The sequence below is a fragment of the Gopherus flavomarginatus genome, chromosome 1, assembly GCF_025201925.1.
Source record: "Gopherus flavomarginatus isolate rGopFla2 chromosome 1, rGopFla2.mat.asm, whole genome shotgun sequence".
In the NCBI taxonomy this organism is placed as follows: domain Eukaryota; kingdom Metazoa; phylum Chordata; order Testudines; family Testudinidae; genus Gopherus; species Gopherus flavomarginatus.
In genome coordinates this window covers 168,491,574-168,513,812 of record NC_066617.1, presented here as the reverse complement: position 1 = coordinate 168,513,812, position 22,239 = coordinate 168,491,574, and positions in this window count along the sequence as shown.

Here is a 22,239-nt window from a genome sequence, read left to right as displayed (position 1 = left end):
CATCTAGGTATGGAAATTGTATGGCGGGCCATGAATGCTCACAAAATTGGGGTTTGGGGTGTGGGAGGGGGTGGGCTGGGGGTGCAGGCTCTGGAGTGAGGCCAGAAATGGTGAGTTCAGGGTGCAGGAGGGAGCTTTGGCTGGGGTTGCAGGCTCTGGGGGGGGGTCTGGGGATGAGGGGTTTGGGGTGCAGGAGAGTGCTCTGGGCTGGAACTAAGGGGTTTGGAGGAAAGGAGGGGAATCAGGGCTGGGGCAGGGGATTGGGACATAGGAGGGATCAGAGGTGCAGCCTCTGGGCAGTGCTTACCTCAAGCAGCTCCCAGAAGCAGCAGCATGTCCCTCCTCCGGCTCCTACATGGAGGCACAGCTAGGTGGTTTTGTGCGCTGCCCTGTCTGCAGATGCCACCCCTGCAGCTTCCATTTGCCATGGTTCCCAGCCAGTGGGAGCTGCAGGGGTGGTGCTTGGGGCAGGGGCAGTGTGCTGAGCCCCCTGGCTGCCCCTACACGTAGGAGCCAGAGGGGGGACATGCCGCTGCTTTCGGGAGCCACGGCACACGCGGAGGAGCTGGCAGGAGCTTGAGGACCAGATTAATACATCTGAAGGGCCAGACGCAAGGCCGTAGTTTGCCCACCCCGATCTAGTTCAACCAGAAGTTATGGACTTGATGCAGGAATTAAGAATAAAACAGGCTTGTATAGGAAGTGCTGTGTGGGTAATTTATAACAGTGAGCAATTTCTCTATTAGTCTCTGAGGAGAAAGTAAGCAGGTCTGTTTAGGCAGAGCCTCTTGCTGAGAATAACACAGTGAGGCCAGGAAACTGTTCAGCCTGGAAATACCTCATCAGAAGGGAGAGAGACATGGGTCTCCACCCAAAGGAGACAATAGCCAGCAGAGCCGGATGCCCTTGCTGCTCCATAGAGGTACAGTTGCGTTGAACTGTGACACTCAGGATTATAGATTACGGGGGGAAGGGGGGAAGAATCAAAGTTATTTTTGTGAACCCAAAAACTAGTTTTCAGAGTTATGCTTAACTTCAAACTCCATGTCATTCGCTGTCCTCTACCCCATAACATCAGGATGAAAAGACCCATGTTACTAAGCTGAAGCATCTTATGGTGGGAACCTAAAAAAAGAAACACAGATGACCTGTCCCAGTTTAATAAAATAGGATTTCCAAAGTTCACTAGGACAACAAATACAAGGATGCAGGTGGCATTTACAGCATTATCTCTGGGATGGATAAATTACATCAGTTTACCCAAATTAAGTCCTGTGCCATTATTTCAAGTTTGAAACCCTTGTACTAAAGGAATCACATTTCAAATGTATGAGATGTTGCATTTCAAGCCCTGTGTACATGGTTTACACACCACATATTTAAATATACAAAAACGTTATGCCCAATAAAGATTTGTCTTCCTTAATGATTTTTATCATTATAAAACAGTTGTAAATATGAGATTAAACATACATACCTAAATTGTGTGATTAGATATAATTACACTAATTATGGAAATACACAACAATCAAGTAAAAATTTACATGAAGAAATTCACAGAGCACATCAACATTTATTCTGTGCATGGCTCATTGTTTCGTGGGGGCATTAGTTACAGGTGTTTCAACTGGAAAAAAAAAAAGATAAATGACAGATACTCCCTTTCCCCCACCTCCATCCCCAGTTCACATAGCCAGACAGGTAAAGAACATTAAAGTTGCAAAATAAACAAGCAACAAAGAGTCCAGTGGCACCTTATAGACTAACAGAAGTTGACGAAGTGGGTATTCACCCACGAAAGCTCATGCTCCAATACTTCTGTTAGTCTATAAGGTTCCACAGGACTCTTTGTCGCTTTTTACAGATCCAGACTATCATAACCTAGTCCCAGATTTGGACCTTAGCGTCCAAAATATGGGGGTTAGCATGAAAACCTCCAATCTTAGTTACCAGCTTGGACCTGGTAAAGCTGCAACCACCCAAAAAATTAGAGTGTTTTGGGGCACTCTGGTCCCCCCCAAAAACCTTCCCTGGGGACCCCAAGACCCAAATCCCTTGAGTCTCACAACAAAGGGAAATAAACCTTTTCCCTTCCCCCCTCCAGGTGTTCCTGGAGAGATACACAGAAACAAGCTCCGTGAATCTAAACAGAGGGATTCCACCCTTGGAAAACAGAAGTATCGAGAGCTAATCTCTCTTCCCCCTCACCCAGAGGGAATGCAAAGTCAGGCTAGTAAATCTAACACACACAGATTTCCCCCTGACTTCTTCCTCCCACCAATTCCCTGGTGAGCACAGACTCAATTCCCTGGAGTTCCCCACTAAAGAAAAACTCCAACAGGTCTTAAAAAGAAAGCTTTATGTAAAAAGAAAGAAAAATACATAAAAAAATGGTCTCTCTGTATTAAGGTGACAAATACAGGGTCAATTGCTTAAAAGAAATATGAATAAACAGCCTTATTCAAAAGAATACAATTTAACACATTCCAGCAACTATACCATGTAAATACAAAAGAAAAAAAACAATAACCCCTATTGTATTATGATCTCTGTACTCACAACTTGGAAACAGAAGATTAGAAAGCAGGAAACAGAAAACCTCCCATAGCCGAGAGAGAGACAGGCAGAAGACAAAGAACTCAGACACAAACTTCCCTCCACCCAGACCTGAAAAAGTCTGGTTTCCTGATTGGTCCTCTGGTCAGGTGCTTCAGGTTACCTCTTTCCAGGTGCAAGAGACATTAACTCTTAGCTATCTGTTTATGACAGACTAATACAGCAAAACAAACAAGGAAATTCACACCAAAGTATCAAACCCTCAGGGGCCACCTCAAGAAAGTGTAGCAGTAGTCTAGCTTTGACATGGAGTTCTGCATTGTGTGCAGGTTTCATCCTTAGCTCTACCTTTCCATTTCACAGCCTTAATGTTTTTTAATGTATTTTTTGTTGTGAAAAACAAAACATGCACACACTTAACTGCACTAAACAGAAGATTCATAGTCCACATGAGATACATTAATAAACAGGATTGGAATTTAGTAATGTATAGTGCATGGCTATTAATGAAACATGAAAAAGGTGCCCACACCCCAAGAAAAATTACTTTCCCAATCATCATCAAAAACGTATTCAAGGAAACAAAACACGGAATGGGCTGAAGTACATTTCACTATGTCAACTTACTTACAATGCACTCTCAGTAGGAGGTTCTTCATACTCTTCTGATGGGTTGTTGTTTTTTTTAATATATTATTATGGTATCTTTCCTCCCTCCAGGACAACAGGCACAGGCGCTGAGATTGATGAAATTGTATTCTGGAGTAGACAAATGACAGCAAGGCTACAAAGCCAGCCAGAAAGGACAAGGCTTTCTATGATCAAAAATGCCCTTAGGCTTAACTTTCTGTCACAAGGTGTGAATGCTGCTGTTACATTTGCACTACTAGTAGTAGTTTTTTCCTTTTCCCTTGTGGGCTGAAACCAATATTGTTTGCCTGTGAGTTGGGCAACAAGGGGGGGCTGAGGTAGTGAAATACTATGGCCTGTCACCGGGGTGCTCAGTACTTTACTACTTGCAAGCTGAATTCCACCACAGTACAGTCCATGGAGCGACAAATTACCTTCCCTCCCTGCAGCAACACACACAAAACAGCTAAGCTCAGTTTTTCCAGGGCTTCTCCCTGATGCCGTATAGCAGTTTGATTTGTGAAAGATATTTGCAAATCAAGGGCAAAGTTCTCCTCTCACAGCCACACAAGAGCGACTCTTGACTACTATTCTGCTTTCCCTACTAATTTAGTCTCCTATCTCCCATGTCAGTACAAGAAGAGGGAGAATTCAAGATACACCAGGAAAATCAAAAAGGAAAACTTTGCTCTAAGGGGAAAATCCCAGTCCCACAAAGGGCCAGAACTGATGTGATTCGTCTGTGCAATAAGGCAGGATATGGCTAGCTGAAGGAGGATTCATAGATTCTAGGACTGGAAGGGACCTCGAGAGGTCATGATGTCCAGTCCCCTGCCCTCATGGAGTACACATCTCTTGCTCAGCATGGAACTCAGCTCCTCAGAGGCAAGGTAAGGGCAGACGAAGAGAACATACTTCTAGGAAGACCCTCCCTCTCCTGGATCTCACACTCCCAATGACATCTGAAGGGGATGCATAAGGATCACAGAATTATTGCATCTTTGGGGCTGCAGCAGCATCTGCTCTGTAACCTGGGAACAAGGGGAAGGGACAATGATTATTTACCTCCCCAATGCCTGTTTATAATCTGCACTCAGGCTAGGAATTTGGTCAAGGACTTGCCCTTACTTGAAATCAGTGGGATTTACACATGTGCTTTGTTGAATTGGGGTTGAAACACCACAACGTTCAAGACCAAGACTGCATAAAATCCAGTTTTAGAAAATATGCCCCATCCCCACTCCTTTCTAAACGTACTGCTCTGAAATAGTGGCATGATTACAACAGCAGCTCTGCTTGACTGTACAATATTTCACTTAAAAAAAATCATACATCCTATATTAGAGATGCAGTAGGTCATTTGTGTCCACCCACCCACCCGCCCATTGAGGCAGGACTGCTGCTCTTGCTGAATATATACAGTTCTTAAGCACTTCATCTAACCTGTTTTTAACATCTCCACATGTTCATGTATTCCTGATCTCTGTACAAAGAAAAATACATTAGTCACAGATTATATTCTGCCTACAGACAACATCCATCTCCCCAGGCAAACTAAATATTGATTCTCATCACTTTCAGCCACTAAAAGCAATGCTTGGAATTTCTGGATGCTTCGCTGATATAAATATGCTCTGCTGGGAAGAGAATTGGAAAAAGCTGTGGCATGCTAATTAAGAGATAAATTCTGCCTCGGGTAGATGGGCCTGACTGTATTAAAGTTAATAAGAGCTGTACTCACGCATATATGGGCAGACTTTGGGTCTAAGTAATAAGTTAGAACAGGTTATATTACTTAGCCAGTGGCAAAATCCAAAGATCATTGTGAAGGATGACCCTCAAGAGCAAGCGCTTTCATCCATCCAAAAAGTGCCATGAGCACTATTAAAGCATATTCAAAATCCAATATTTGGGTTTAGTTCCAGAACTGGAGGGGTTTTTTGCACTGGCTTTTTATGTTAGAGTAGAAGAACGTGGCCTGATTTTTCAGAAATCAGTGGGTGCTTAGCACCTCTAAACAATGGTCAGTAGTAGGGGTGGCTCTAGGAATTTTGCCGCCCCAAGCACGGCAGGCAGGCTGCCTTCTGCGGCTTGCCTGCGGAGGGTCCGCTGGTCCCGCAGCTTCGGAGGACCTCCCGCAAGCCTGTGGGAGGTCCTCCAAAGCCACGGGACTAGCAGACCCTCCGCAGGCAAGCTGCTTTGCGGGAGGTCCTCCGAAGCCGCGGGACCAGCGGACCCTCCGCAGGCAAGCCGCGGAAGGCAGCCTGCCTGCCACCCTTGCGGTGCCTGCAGAGCACCCCCCGTAGCTTGCCGCCCCAAGCACACGCTTGGCGTGCTGGGGTCTGGAGCCGCCCCCTGGTCAGTAGACCCTAGTGAAAGACAACAGCCTTGAACTTTGAAAGAGGAGCAGGTCCCTTGCGAAAGAATGAGCACCATCAAACCAGTAATCGGAAACTAAGAGATGTATTTCATGGTATGACAAATGAATTGTTCACTCTTAAACGGATCACAGCCTGTTGTTGAAAGAAACCTTAGACAAGGTAGCTCAGGCAGGCAAGAGTTGAGTGGGGTGTTCGTCTTCCTGGAAGTTTATGACTTAGTCATAGAGATGTCTCATTTGTTCACATGATTGTATAGTGCGGAGATCTCAGCCAGAGATCTTAACTCACTAAGGCTGATGCATGGCTTTGATATTACCAAAAAGGTTCCACCAGTCAACTACAGCATGACTTTAGCATCCAACTCCAACTTACTCTAGTGAAGTACAGTACTGAGCAAAGTATGAACTACCAGCATGATAGGTAATATCTTGAGTTCCATAAATACCTGTACTAAAAAAATCCTATGACATTAATTGGTGTTCTTGTTCTCAATTATCTTAAAGTTTAGTTAGGGATATCTGGCTATTTGCAAAAGAATAAGAAGCACAAGTTTCCAAAGAGCAACTTGATTTAATTGACTACACAATCATTTTTGTGATGCATTTGGACCACGAGTAAAAACAATGAAATATTGACAGACAACAAATGAATAATTTTATCATAACTGATAAGAACAATAATGCCTATGCCTAGTCTTAAATTGTTTCATCACTGTCGTAAGAAAGATATTTGGATGACAAGACTATGTATAGTAAGATAGTGACAGGTGCTACCTGTAACATTCTGGTCACTGAGTTTGCTGCAGCACCAGGAAGGCTGCAGGCTTCACTTAAGCAAGTAACTCATTCCCATTAAGGATTACTGACATTTGGGTGGCAATTGCTGGGCTGACGAGGGAATTGGCTCAGTAACTAGGAGGTATGTAGTTGGGAGGGACAGGAAAGAAAGGGGAGCTCAGTAGGTAAGCCTAGGAGAAGAGAGAAGGCTGTGCGGAAGGCTCTGGCTACAGTGCAGCTCAGGGATGAGAACTAGCCACCCCACCCCCGAGTGACATAACTTATACCAACTTAAGCATGAATGTGGACAGCACTATGTTGACATAGCTACCACCACTGGTGGGGGCTGAAGTAATTAAGAGAGCTCTCTCCCCATCCTCTTAGAGCAGCTACACTAGAGAGCTTACAGCAGCACACCTCCATCAGTGACACTGCACTGCTGTAAGCTCTTTAGTGTAGCCAGACCCTAATTCTCCTCCTGCTGTATATGCCTGTGGTACATTCTGTTTTGCTTTGGAAATGAAGAAAAAATGCCCACATGGTCAAAGAGAAACAGCCTCTGTGTGCTTGTGATCAGGAGACCACAAGCACAGGCTAGTCGGCAGTACTCTGAGGGTAGGAGAAAGGCTGCCCTGTGATGGAGATATACTATGGGATAATATAACCCTGCTTATTGTAGCTATTATGGCTATAGTTCAACATTAGCCAACACCTGCATCCAGATTATCTGCCAACCTAACAGTAGAAAACAAGAATTTAATATTTGGCTTCCATTATGACTAAGCCCTCCATGACCACACCAGAGAGTGAAGGGAGGATGTGAAGGGCTGCACCTGGCCTTTGCAACTCTGATCAGCAGGCCTTGCAGTCCTTCTACACCACCCCAGGAAAGGAGTGGTGAAGGTGGGTCCTCCAGGCCTGTCTTGAAAGACTGTAAGGAAACATCTTCTATGCTAAGTATCCCACAATACCTTGTAACAGTATAACTCAGCATTTGGCCCCTGCAGATAGGAAAACTGTCAAAAACAAGATGCATAAGTTTTCTGCTTGGGTACAGGGAGTGCGTTCTTTGCTCAACTAGTTTAGAATTCTGGATTCAAAAACAATAGGAAACAGAGAATTCGTTCCTGGGTGCTGGCTGGTGAGTCTTGCCCACGACCAAGGACTTTTATACAAGGAAATTCTTTCTGGTGAACACCGGGAAAAATGGCAGCCACAAAAACAGTTGGTGGTTCCAACTAAGTACCGGGGAAAGCTCTTAAGCTTAGCCCATGATCATCCCAGTGACCATGCTGGGGTGAACAGAACCAAGGACCGGTTGGGAAAGTCCTTCCACTGGGAGGGGATGGGCAAGAACGTTGCCAAGTATGTCCGGTCTTGTGAGGTATGCCAAAGAGTGGGAAAACCCCAAGACCAGGTCAAGGCCCCTCTCCAGCCACTCCCCATAATTGAGGTCCCATTTCAGCGAGTAGCTGTGTATATTCTAGGTCGTTTCCCAAAAAAGACATGCAGAGGAAAGCAGTACGTACTGACTTTCGTGGACTTTGCTACCCGATGGCCGAAAGCAGTAGCTCTAGGCAACACCAAGGCTAACACTGTGTGCCTGGCCCTAACAGACATTTTTGCCAGGGTAGGTTGGCCCTCCGACATCCTTACTGATTCAGAATCTAATTTCCTGGCAGGGACCATGCAAAAACTGTGGGAAACTCATGGGGTGAACCACTTGGTTGCCACCCCATACCACCATCAAACCAATGGCCTGGTGGAAAGGTTTAATGGAACTTTGGGGGCCATGATACGTAAATTCGTCAACGAATACTCCAATAATTGGGACCTAGTGTTGCAGCAGTTGCTGTTTGCCTAGAGGGCTGTACCACATCCCAGTTTAAGGTTTTCACCGTTTGAACTTGTGTATGGTCACGAGGTTAAGGGGCCATTGCAGTTGGTGAAGCAGCAATGGGAGGGGTTTACGCCTTCTCCAGAAACTAACATTCTGGACTTTGTAAGCAACCTACAAAGCACCCTCCGACACTCTTTAGCCCTTGCTAAAGCGAACCTAAAGGATGCTCAGGAAGAGCAAAAGGCCTGGTATGACAAACATACCAGAGAACGTTCCTTCAAGGTAGGAGACCAGGTTATGGTCCTGAAGGCGCAACAGGCCCATAAAATGGAAGCATCATGGGAAGGGCCATTCACGGTCCAAGAGCGCCTGGGAACTGTAAACTACCTCATAGCATTTCCCAATTCCTCACTAAAGCCTAGAGTGTACCATGTTAATTCTCTCAAGCCTTTCTATTCCAGAGACTTACAGGTTTGTCAGTTTACAGTCCAGGGAGATGATGCTGAGTGGCCTGAAGGTGTCTACTACGATGGGAAAAAAGACGGTGGCGTGGAAGAGGTGAACCTCTCAACCACCCTGGAACGTCTGCAGCGGCGACAAATCAAGGAGCTGTGCACTAGCTTCGCCCCATTGTTCTCAGCCACCCCAGGACAGACTGAACGGGCATACCACTCCATTGACACAGGTAATGCTCACCCCATTAGAACCCCACCCTACCGGGTGTCTCCTCATGACCAAGCTGCTATAGAATGGGAGATCCAGAACATGCTACAGATAGGTATAATCCGCTCATCTACCAGTGCATGGGCATCTCCAGTGGTTCTGGTACCCAAACCAGATGGCGAAATACGCTTTTGCGTGGACTACCGTAAGCTAAATGCGGTAACTTGTCCGGACAACTATCCAACGCCATGCACCAATGAGCTATTGGAGAAGTTGGGACATGCCCAGTTCATCTCTACAATAGACTTAACCAAGGGGTACTGGCAAGTACCGCTAGATGAACCTGCCAAGGAAAAGTCAGCATTCGTCACCCATGCGGGGGTGTATGAATTTAATGTCCTTCCTTTCTGCCTTCGAAATGCACCCGCCACCTTCCAGAGGCTGGTAGATGGTCTACTAGCAGAACTGGGAGAATATGCAGTTGCCTACCTTGATGATGTGGCCATTTTTTCAGACTCCTGGCCCGAACACCTACTACACATGGAAAAGGTCTTTGAGCGCATCAGGCAGGCCGGACTAACTGTTAAGGCCAAAAAGTGTCAAATAGGCCAAAACAGAGTGACTTACCTGGGACACCAGGTGGGTCGAGGAACCATAAACCCCCTACAGGCCAAGGTGGATGCTATCCAAAAGTGGCCTGTCCCAAAGTCAAAGAAATAGGTCCAATCCTTCCTAGGCTTGGCCGGGTACTACAGGTGATTTGTACCACACTACAGCCAAATCGCTGCCCCACTGACCGACCTGACCAAAAAGACCCAGCCAAATGCAGTTAAGTGGACTGATGAGTGTCAAAAGGCCTTTACCCAACTTAAGGAAACGCTCATGTCTGACCCTGTGCTCAGGGCCCCGGACTTTGACAAGCCATTCCTAGTAACCACGGATGCATCTGAGCGTGGTATAGGAGCAGTTCTCATGCAGGAAGCAACAGATCACAACTTCCATCCTGTCGTGTTTCTCAGCAAGAAACTGTCTGAGAGGGAAAGTCACTGGTCAGTCAGTGAAAAGGAATGCTATGCCATTGTGTACGCCCTGGAAAAGCTACGCCCATATGTTTGGGGACGGCGGTTCCAACTACAAACTGACCATGCTGCACTAAAGTGGCTTCATACTGCCAAGGGGAACAACAAGAAACTTCTTCGTTGGAGTTTAGCTCTCCAAGATTTTGATTTTGAAATTCAACACATCACAGGAGCTTCTAATAAAGTTGCTGATGCACTCTCCCGTGAGAGTTTCCCAGAATTCAGTAGTTAAAAAGTGTTCTTAAAATGTAGAAGTCTGTTAGTTATATACTTAGTAGTATATGTAAAGGTGCATGTGTTGTATTAATCTGTTTATTTTAAAGTTCTAGAAGGAAATCACCGCCAGTGAGCTTCCCCACTGTCTGCAATTTGGGGGGCGTGTCATAAACAGATAGCTAAGGGTTAATGACTCTTTCACCTGAAGCACCTGACCAGAGGACCAATCAGGAAACAAGACTTTTTCAAATCTGGGTGGAGGGAAGTTTGTGTCTGAGTTCTTTGTCTTTGGTCTTCTGCCTGTACACTCTCTCGGCTTTGAGAGGATTTCTGTTTCCTGCCTTTCTAATCTTCTGTTTCCAAGTTGTAAGTACAAATATAGTAAGGCAGTAAGGTTTGTATTGTTTTCTTTTGTATTTACATGGGTGTAATTGCTGGAATGTGTTAAATTGTATTCTTTTGAATAAGGCTGTTTATTCATATTTCTTTTAAGCAATTGACCCTGTATTTGTCACCTTAATACAGAGAGACCATTTTTTGTATTTTTTCTTTCTTTTTAAGACCTGTTGGAGTTTTTCTTTAGTGGGGAACTCCAGGGAATTGAGTCTGTGCTCACCAGGGAATTGGTGGGAGGAAGAAGTCAGGGGGAAATCTGTGTGTGTTAGATTTACTAGCCTGACTTTGCATTCCCTCTGGGTGAAGAGGGAAGTACTTCTGTTTCCAGGACTGGAAATAGGGAGGGTGGAATTCCTCTGTTTAAATTCACGGAGCTTGCTTCTGTGTATCTCTCCAGGAACACCTGGAGGGGGGAAGGGAAAAGGTTTATTTCCCTTTGTTGTGAGACTCAAGGGATTTGGGTCTTGGGGTCCCCAGGGAAGGTTTTTGGAGGGACCAGAGTGCCCCAAAACACTCTAATTTTTTGGGTGGTGGCAGCTTTACCAGGTCCAAGCTGGTAACTAAGCTTGGAGGTTTTCATGCTAACCCCCATATTTTGGACGCTAAGGTCCAAATCTGGGACTAGGTTATTACATACAGGGAGTGCGTTCTTTGCTCAACTAGTTTAGAATTCTGGATTCAAAAACAATAGGTAACAGAGAATTCTTTCCTGGGTGCTGGCTGGTGAGTCTTGCCCACATGCTCAGGGTTTAACTGATGGCCATATTTGGGGTCAGGAAGGAATTTTCCTCCAGGGCAGATTGGCAGAGGCCCTGGAGGTTTTTCGCCTTCCTCTGCAGCATAGGGCCTGGGTCACTTGCTGGAGGATTCTCTGCAGCTTGAGATCTTCAATCCACAATTTGAGAACTTTGATAACTCAGACATAGGTTACGGGTTTGTTATAGAAGTGGATGGGTGAGATTCTGTGGCCTGCTTTGTGCAGGAGGTCAGACTAGATGATCATAATGGTCCCTTCTGACCTTAAAGTCTATGAGTCTATGAGCCACTTAGAGCCCAGAAGGCTCAGATAAAAGGAGCTGCAGGGTCTTAGCAAGGCAGTTCCTGGCAGGGACCAGAAGGGAGAGGAAAGGGGCTCTGCTCTGGCCACAGGAGCTCAACTGGCTGCATTTGCTTAAGATGGGAGAGAGAAGGGACTTTAACATAAGCTGTGGGGTGATGATAAAGGGGCCAGGTGGGAAGAGGTCCAGGGAAGTAGCAGCAACTAACTGAAGGGAGCAGTATGCAGCTGCTCTTAAGAGTGACCCTAGGCAGGAGCCTGGAGTAGTGGGCGGGCCTGGGTTCCCCCACTGGCAAAGCAGCCTAAGCCCTTAGAAGGGGGCAAGGCTCCTTTAGAAGCCCAAGTGAAGGTCTGGATTGAAAGGCCCCAGAGCTAGGGCTGAAGACCCTGGTGAGGGCAGACAGGCAGGTTTTTTTGCTGGACTCTTTGCTGTCCTGGAAGGGATTTTTGACTGCGTAACCTGGCCAGAGGGCTAAGCCACTGAAAAGCAGCCAAGCAAGCCAATAACCCACAGGGGGCTCCAGGTGCAGAAAAAGGCCTGTTTACTGCACACAGCAGCAGGAGGTGCTAAAGCGGTGACTGCCCCCTCTTACAGGCTGTAAGGCCTAGCCCTGCCAGTAGCTCAGCAACACAGGACTCACTAGGATCCCAAGTCTGAGGAGAAGGAAAAGTGAAACTTTGTGCCCAATATTTCCCTGAATAAGCAAGGTGAGCAGAGAGAGGTGCAGTGAGAGCAGAGGGGAGCCAACGAGTAGGCTGTGCCAGAGCTTTACCACTTCAACTTTACATATCCATCCAGACTACACTCATCTCTGTGGTATATGAGTGCTTGGTTACATGCCAGCCAACAGAGCAGGCTTTATGCAGCAGAGAGCGGGAGGCAGGGAGGGGGAGAGAAATACTACTTGCTCTGCTAATGGGTAAATGCAGCATACTTCCCTTCCATACAGCAATCAAGAGTTCCAGATGAGAGGTAGCTGGATCATAATGTCTTTCCAGAGCTGCTCCTGTGGTGACATAGCTCCTGCAACAGGAGCCTGCCAGGGAACCCTCCATCTAGCCTTCTGTTTAGTCACAGATTTCATCACAAAGCCAATATCATCCAATGATTCCCATCTAAACTGACACCAGCTATTAAATGCTATGCATAATCACTCTCTATCCGACCCACTGCTCTGCTCATACATGGTCTAAGCCTGCTACGTGCAGCATTCCTACTGAAGCAAAACTGGACCTCTACACTGGAGAGGGCTTCCAGGATCAGATGAAGACAAAGGAAGGAGAACTGCATCAGTCTGTCAAAATGTCTATCATCACTCATAAAAATTGGAACAGGTAGACATACCCTTCCACCAGCCTGTATTTCATTCTGTAGGTGTCTTGTTCTAACACTACCATATGGATTGGTGGAACAGCCATATAGAAAACATGGATACACAGAGGCACAATCTGTTCAGCAGACGTGATCCACTTTGAATGACTATGAGAATTCTATTATTTACTTTGTTTCCATCTCCGGTACCTATGATGGTGTGTCCACTTTCAGAAACAAAAAAGATTTCTGAAGCCCAGGAAGGGTGGGGGAAGGAGGGAGTTTTCCTAGGCATTCTGTGTTATTGATGAGGAACACTGATTTGCAACTACTTCTTTTGGATGGTTCAGACTGATGACCTCTACTCACTTCAGAAGCATTTAGGTATTGATAAAAGAATAAACCAGCAATACAAGTTAGAGTAGATTTTTTTTTGCAGAGCTATTTAATGACATTTGTCCATGCTAGTATTAAAAACAAGGATGTGCGCTTGAATCTTGCAAGATAAAGAAAAATCCTCCTTGGACGAAGGAATGTAGAAAAGGGTATTCGCAATATACTGAATATTCTTTTGGAGTTACCAAATTATTTCTGGAAGTAGCCATGTGGCCACAAAGTGGTTTGGTTTAGCTTAGCTTAAACTACTTCCAAAGAGATGAGATGCATCAATAAAACGGTCCTCTAAATCTCAGTGTCCACACAGGGATTTATACAAATATAATTGTGTATGGTTCTGCCAGCATATTTCCTTACCTACACAAGGCCTAAGGCTGTGGTTTTTTTTCAAAGGTGCCTACAGGAGATGTTTCCAAATCCCACTGAATTTCACTGGGAGTTGAGCAACTTTGCTCTGTTAGGCTCCTTTGAAAAAAAAAAAAAACACAGCCTTATATGACATTAGATGCTAGTCTGCCAGAAAATGGACAGCAAAAGCAGAACATAATGGTTCCCAAATATAAGCCATGAACCACCAGCATCATTTCCAGCGAGTCTTGCCATTAACACAGATCTCAAATACTGTCACATAACATGCAGGATATAGACCTCTAAAATTGCCACTGAAGTACTGCACTGAAATGGAACTTTGCCCTAACCCCATGTTTGACATGGCCGTTTCCAATATAAGGTGCGGTGTGTGGTCTCTCCCCTCACCAGGTTCTGGTCTGACATAAGACTCATTTAAGCACTATTTTAAAAACTCAAGTATTTCTGAGCTAACTTAAATAATACAGAACAGTGATGAGTTTGGGGTGCTCAAAGTGGAACAAAGTGCCCCTTTATTACTGGTCTGATCCCCAATGCCCTCAGATCCCACTGAATTCATTAGGAGTCCAGTTTGTTCAACTCACCTCTAGAAGGGTTCCTCTCTCAGCTGAGGTCTTAATGTGACATTAACTTTGGGCAACACACTCCCCTACTGTGCTGGAGTAGGATACAGGTAGAATGAAGCCCCCAGGGGGAATTCTCCCTGTGACAGACTGAGTTCTTCCTGGGGACTGCAGGGGAGCACCTGCTACTGCTCTAATACTGCTCTTGGAGAGGAGGGAGCCATTCCATATTCCATACCTGGACACACCTCAGCAGGCTTGGACAGAGACAGGAGGCAAAGCCATGGCCCTGACTTCACCCAAGCCCCCTTTCAGACAGCAGACACCAAAGAAGAGTACTTGCAGGGAGCAGTGACTGTGCTCCCCAAGGGGATGTTGGCCAGTCTATGCAAAGGGGCACAAAATGGGGGGGGACCTTTGTGCCTTCTCCCTGTCCCCATCTTGCAGAGGCCAGCCACAACCATTTGTCCATTTACATTTTGAAACTGCTACACCTGAAGCAGTGATATTAGCGCTTCAGCATGGGTACAGCAGCTGAACACCAAGAAGAAAAGAATAGCTACCCTAAATCTAATACACAATTCTGCTCAACTTACTCAGCAAAAAATACACACCTGTATTTTTAATTTCATAACAAAAATACCAAGACAAGCCCCAATGCTTGCATTTACTTGGAATAAAGCCCCCTTTGTTCCCTTGGTTGGTGGCTAATTGCCAATTTGTTTCAGGAACAAAACCTGACACTGGAAAATAGAATCTAGCTATTAAGTTTGAAAGCTTGCACAAGAATCAGGCTAGTGTTAAGCTTATGGCAGAGTCACTCTGCTAGCAAAATTCAACGTGCTGAGCAAAATCCCACCTTCTGTATCTTCTGACTTGAATTTAACATTTTTCCATTGGATTAACTCCCAGGAGAGGGGTGTATTCTAAACATAAAGGTCTCTAATAAAAGCCCAGCACTGATCCTGCCCTTGAACAATATCCCAAATGGACTTCATTGGTAACATGATAACAAAATCAGTTCTTCAGTCAAAAAGCCTTTTTGCTCCTCTGTTCTTTTCCTTTGGTGCATTGATACAAAGATCAGAGTCATCTGGATGAATAAAATTTTGAATTTGGATGAAAACACTAAGTGATATCAAACACTTTCTGGCCCTCCCAAATTTGTATTCAGCTTTCACTTTTGTTAAAGCTGTAATCACACTCCTCTTCTGTGCAACAAGGTCTCTTCTGTCAAAAATTATAGTGAGTTAATGCAGTCACAAACTGCTCCGTTATGTAGATTATTGCCTCAGAAAGAAGATGGAGCTTTGAATTTTGACCTGTATCAGATTTATATACAGATCAGACAGTCTCAGATTATTTTAATATCAGCTCAGCCACTGTAGCGCAAGATATTTTACCCATACACAACTGAACTGAAAAATAAGTGACAACAGCAGAAGGGATCTGACTTAGAACCGCCATAATGAGGGCATGCAGAGATGAAGTTGAAACTCAGCACCTTTGACTTGAGTGCATATGTAGTGTTGGTTTAATTTCTCATACATCTCTCAGTGGCCTATCTCCTGCATGCATGGGGCTGGACAATGGTCTAATAAAGATCTTCTAGCTCTAACTTCTGTGTCACTGCAACTCACTTTCATGTGTATTACACACCCTCTTCACGTGCATGATCCACAGAGGATAAAAATCTGTTCCAGCTACAGGAGCTAACTCTAACACCCTGTGGAGACTCATGCTTTTAACCCTTGTCATCTTTTGATCGTAATTGGGATATGAGCCCGACATTAAGGACCAGATCTTGCTTGCCTTCAAAAAAATCATTCTGTTGCCTCAATAAGACTCCTCAAGTAAAATGAGTAGGAATGGCACTACTTTACATCATTGTGTTATCTATATCCATAGGAATCTAGGAGGGACAGCACCACCTAGATATTGGGCCTTATTTTCATTCTCTCACAAAGCAGCATCATATAAGTGTTGGTCCCTTTGATGCCAAACTTTAAAATGTACGTAATGCTGGATTTACACCCCCATGTAGAGACTATTAGGTATTGTGAGTCAGAAAAGTAACAATGGAGTTACGCTAAACTGATGAAACAGAGATAAATAATTAAGGCCCCTCTCAGAACTCCACCCACATCTTTTCCAGCAAGGACATCATGACTCAATCAACCAATGAAATACCAGGTTAGAATCAGTGCATCATCAGAACAAACTGAGTGGCTGACTATATTCAGAGAAATTGATTAAAATTGCAATTTCAAAATTAATACGTGATGAGGTATAGCATATCTATAAAGCACCTTATGAATTTTAGCCATTGCAACATCCATTTGAGTTAGGGAAGTATTGCTTAGAGACAAGTGAATACTGTTCTAAAAAAAAAAAAAGTCTGCCAATGTTCACATGAATTGCTTTGACCATGCTCACTTCTTTTGTGTTTGCTTTTCACAAATATTCATGTCATTGATTGTCATTGTTTGCAAGGATTTGTGCCAGTAACAATTTCAGAGTAACGTGCTTGAGTATTTGCCAAAACCAAGTTTCTCTCTCACTCATGCAAAGGTTCCTATATAAAATTATACAGGCTATGGACTCAGCCAGATAAGGAACAGAATGAATATCCTGTAATTAATCACTCCTAATCAATACTGCTCAAATAGCACATAAAAAAATAAATACTCTCAGAACTGTCCTCATGATCATTTCATAAATATAACAATATTTACTGAGTAACAAATATATCAAGAGCTGCTTGTGGATATTCTGCAAGCAGAAAAAGGACAAATCATTCATTGTGAATTATTTGTTCAGGTCTAATATTATTATAGCCAATTTACAAATGAGGAAATTGAAATATAGTAAACATAGTTTCATATAAAGGACTCTGCCAGGTCAATTTATGCCCAACATTTAATTTTATAAGAACGCTTATTCAACCTAACTTGATCAGAAATGAATAAGATTCCTCCCCCTCACACACACAGCAATCCAAATATTCCAGCATCTTGCTAATTTATTAGAACCAGGAATATTAGAAATTGACTGTAAAGCATAGCTCATTTTCATTGCCCAAGCTAACTAATACAGTACAACCGAGGGGTGTGATACCCAGCTCACCTACATAAACTTGCGCTAGCTCCATGGGAACTAGCATGAGTATAAATAGTAACATAGCTGCGTTAGCACTAGCAGTTGCAGCAATAGTGCAGTGTAGCAATACAGGGTGCACACGCACCTGAACCCCAAGTATGTACTCATCATGGCTAAGCCCTTGCCACTATAGCTACACTGTTATGTATACTCGCACTAGCTCCCATCCAACTAACATGAGTATGCGAGTAGAGAATCACTTGCCTTAAGCTCACCCTGTAGATGCAGCCTTAGGGAATGTCTTCAGTTCAGTCAGAGACAACCACACGTAGACATACCAGAGTTGGCTTTAATCTAGGTAGCATATACAAATCACAGTGAAAGTGCAGCAGCACAGGCTTCAATGCAGGCTGTACAAGCCTGCCCAGGCAACCTGGGTACTTACTTGGCCCTGGTCTACACCTGGGGAGGGGAGGGGGGAAAATCGATCTAAGTTACGCAACTTCAGCTACGTGAATAATGTAGCTGAAGTCAATTTACTTAGATCGACTTATCGTGGTGTCTTCACTGCGGTGAGTCGACTGCTGCCGCTCCCCCATCGACTTGCCAGTGCCTCTCATGGCACTGGAGTACAGGAGTTGATGGGAGAGCGCTTGGGAGTCAATTTATCACAAGCCACTCAGCTCGGCTCCGCTCCACTCACTGTTCCATGGGCTGCGCCAACTGTGCTGCAAACTGCCTAGATGTGACAAGCAGAAGGTCAGACAATTGGCCCCATTCGCTGAGTATGTGGGGGATGCTGGAACTCACCATGTGAAAGCTTCTATCCCAGCTTGTAACTTCTGGTGCCCTACATCATGAGACACTAGTTTACTATTGCCTTTAAATTAAATCTGTCTGTAACATAAGCACAAGGGGACAGACATAAAGTTGATCTTTCAACCTTAACTCAGCATTCACTGACTTTTGACCCTTTGGTTTCACTGAGCAATAGGCAAGTTCCCAGGTGGCTGAGAACTGATGTGTTTCAAGGGGGACAATTTCAAATTCTTCCTACCTAGACCAGGAGGTTGAGCCAGAGTCAGGGATAAGGGGGAGATCAGGTAAGTAGAAGAGAGGGTCCCCAGGCATGGAGGAGCCATTCCATCTCCAGAGCACAGAAGTTATGAAGGCCAGCAACGGCTTTCCTTCATGTTCTGGGCATGAAGGGCAGGGGTTCCCTGGTGTATGGAGGCCATCACTTCATCTCCAGAGCACCATTAGCTGTTCAGATGCCAGGACTGGTGTACGTTAGTAGTGGGGTTATGGTGCACACAGGGCAAAGGCCCTCCAAGCTCTCTGTGGGGCTATTACATGTGTGGGGCTCTACAGCACATGAGAACACCAAAAGTGTATTCTCCAATCCTAGGCTGATGGTGCATAAGAGACTGGGTCACTCACAGCATCTGAGGGGCATTACATTTCCCAGTCACAAAAGTGGCAGTTTGAAGATTCCTATCAACCTCATGGTGCCGTAGATTGAGGCTGGTAAAATCATTTCTTCTGTTGTGGCTGGACCAGGAAAGGTTGGGTTGTCATTGCTCCCTTGTTCACTCTGGTTACTGACTCATCTTCTCTTTGGACAGCAGCCACAGAAGAGCCGATTGGACAGTCATTGACATCTGCACAGCAACACAGGTCTGATGTCAAGAACAAGAAAGACCAAGGAGGTTCTGTTGGACTCACTGATGAATGAATCCCAGAGGCACAAGGAGACCCTACAATGTGTGGCAGCAGCAGCCGCAGCACTGGGCCACAGAGATGGAGAGAGGAGCCATGGCAAGAGAAAGAGTAGGACAGAGAGGGACAACAGATGTTGTCTACAGGTGAATCAGAGAACAGATATGGACCAGAAAATGCAAAAGACACTGTTCCTCTAATAAACAGAGAGACAGCAATGGCAAACCGCACCCACCTCTTATCTTGTGTCAGGTACTGTTGAACTAACCCCTTAATCCCAGCACAAGGAGAGCTTTACCAGGCAGGACACAAACCTCAGACATGCATCCGTCGTTTTAAAACAAGGCTTCATGATCAGCAAGAAATAAATCAAAGTAAAGCCTGGCTTACAAGGCAGTCTGCAATTCACAACTCCCCACATTCATGTAAAGCATCAAAGTGACGAGCCCAGAGCACAAAGGCAGAACAGCAGGGGCATGAGACGACGGTCCAACAGCAGCAATTTTATATCTTGTTATTTGTGGGTGCTGCATGCTTGCTGAAGTGTGGTTAATAAAGTTGCTAGCACTCAGCATAGCAATGGGGGTGAATTGATGGTTTTAAAACAAGGCTTCCTGACCAGCAAGAAGCTAATCAAAATAAAGCTTGGCTCATGAGTCAGTCTGCAGTTCACAACTCCACATGTCCAGGTAAAGAACCAAAGGGAAGAATCCAGAGCACAAAAGCAACACAGCAGGGGCACAGGATAAAGGTCAAACAACAGCACAGATCCCAGCGGTAAGACAGGCAACCAGGGAATGGCTAAGGTATCATTCATTTCTTTAACAGCACATATCCTGCTAGAAAGCAATAAGCCACAGTGGCCTGTTCTTAAAATACACAAGAAAAGCATTTTTGACCCTGGCATCACTGGTACTGGCAACGTTGCCAGTAATGGGTCTCGTATCAGCAGGGGCGGCTCCAGGCACCAGCACGCCAACCGCATGCTTAGGGCGGCAAGCCATGGGGAGGGGGGCGCTCTGCCGGTCGCTGCGAGGGTGGCAGGCAGGTTTCCTTTGGCAGCATGCCTGCGAAGGGTCCGCTGGTCCCGTGCCTTCGGCGGACCCCCCGCAGGTGTGCTGCCGAATCCGCGGGACCGGGGACCTCCCGCAGGCAAACCGCCGAGGACAACCTGCCTACCGTGCTTGGGGAAGCAAAATATCTAGAGCCACCTCTCCTTCCCAGTCACCAGCACACATTTCCCCCTGGCTTTCACAAGCACAGTGCAAATTACAACTAACAGAAAGAATATGGGGCAGATGATCCATAACACAGATCATATATGTCAGACACCCTGTAACAGGGTTGCTACTCACCATTAGTGCACCTCTTTGTGTCTACGTCTGGGAATTAATCCTCACTACATCAGATGCCCAGTTGCTTTTCATTGCTCACTCTGCAAGAATTTGTCTGCTGGTAACTTGGGCCTCCAGCAAGGTCACCATTTAGTCCACCCTCCTAGGGTTAGAAAGTCCAATAGGACCACTAACCATATGCCTTCTCCAGCCAGCGTTCAGTCCTGGCACAGGGCTCTGTGCCACTATACCAGCGGCTGGCAGGAGAACTAGAGACCTCCTGCTATACCAGATGCCAGCCCATAGACCCTACAACTAGCAATTCAGGTCCTCAGTCATGGTTTCCCTGGGCTCCTTCCTACTCAGCCTCTTGCCTGCTGCTGGGTTCACCCCTAAAGTTTACTCTATTCCCCATGGCTACATAACGCACTCCTGGCTCCTTACTTCAGGGCAGGATCACAGGAGTCTCCCCATCCACCACTTCTTCCTGGTTCTCTAGAGGCCTCCCACATCCCAGGTAGCAACTGCAGACTCCTTCCTCGGCAGCCCCCTTACTCTCAGCTTCATAGTTTTATAGTGCTGTCCCAGCCCTTCCCCAGCTGGGCTTCATTCTCAGTTAACCCATGTCCTCCTCCTTTCAGGTGACCTAACCAGCCTCTCAGGCTCTCACTAACTCTATCATGGTTAGTGGGGTGCACATCCCATCACGCAACCCCACTGCCCTTCAGCCTACCCACAGCACAGTCCTATTATGGATACTTAAAAGGACAATGCAGAAAATCAACCGCGTTGAAGTCTGTCTCCCACCCCTGGAGAGCTGGCTAAAATATTGTTCTCCCTGAAGCTCCAGCTCCTGGACTCAGGAGAATTTCAGCCCTCACCTTCTCAGCCTTCATGGTTGCAGAGAAAAGCTCAAACACGTGAGTTGAATACAGCCTAAAGGCTCAAACAACCAGAAGGCAAAGAAAAAGAACTAAACACGTATCAAATGATTTAAGCCATCTCAGGATTAGGAGGGGGCCTGACATGACTTTTCAGGGCTTGGAATTGCCAGCAGGGAGACTGGCGAGTGTGGTGTCAGACAGCTTCCTGCCTCTGCTTCAGGCAGGCATCAGTATATCATTTATACTCATCCCTGCCCTAGCTCTCACATACAACAAGGTGCTAGGAGCCTCAGGGGCAGCAGCAGCACTTCAGTATAATATTGAAAGCATTTGGATTGGACAGGTCAGGAGCCAACCCTAGAGTAGGGGATGGGGGTCATGAAAAGACCACATACATCTCAAGGAAATTAGAAAGAACGGAGAATGACCACACAACAGGGCAGCTCAGGCATGGGGACAGCTTCTGTGATGGACAACAGGATGGGATTTAGCAGAAGCTGGGACAGAACCTACATGCCTGCACCTCCCTTACCATGAAATATGGTAAATATGGAAAACGAAAAACAAACAGAGCCCCACAAAATCTAGACTCAGCACTCCTAAAGGAGGTGGTATATGGAAAATTGTGTTAAATTCACAAAAACTATCATTTCAAGTGGTAAGGGATTTTCCTGGTACTGCTTGCAGACTAGGTGGCTCTGTAAGGAACTGTATGATTTGTATTTCAGCAGTCAGTCTGCAAAGAGCCAGCCTTGAGCAAGCTGGGGTGAGTTGTGCCATTCTCCCTTATGGAGCAGCTTGCTTGGTTTCTGTTTTTTGTACTTGTGGGTTAGGGTTCTGGGTTCTAAAAAGCAAAATAGTGTTATATTGCAACCTTCCAGCAAGAGCATTTTGTTTTTATCTAACTTCTTTGTGTGTAAGTGGTGAACATAACAGAAAAAACTGTCAATGAAGAAGGGATAATTTTTA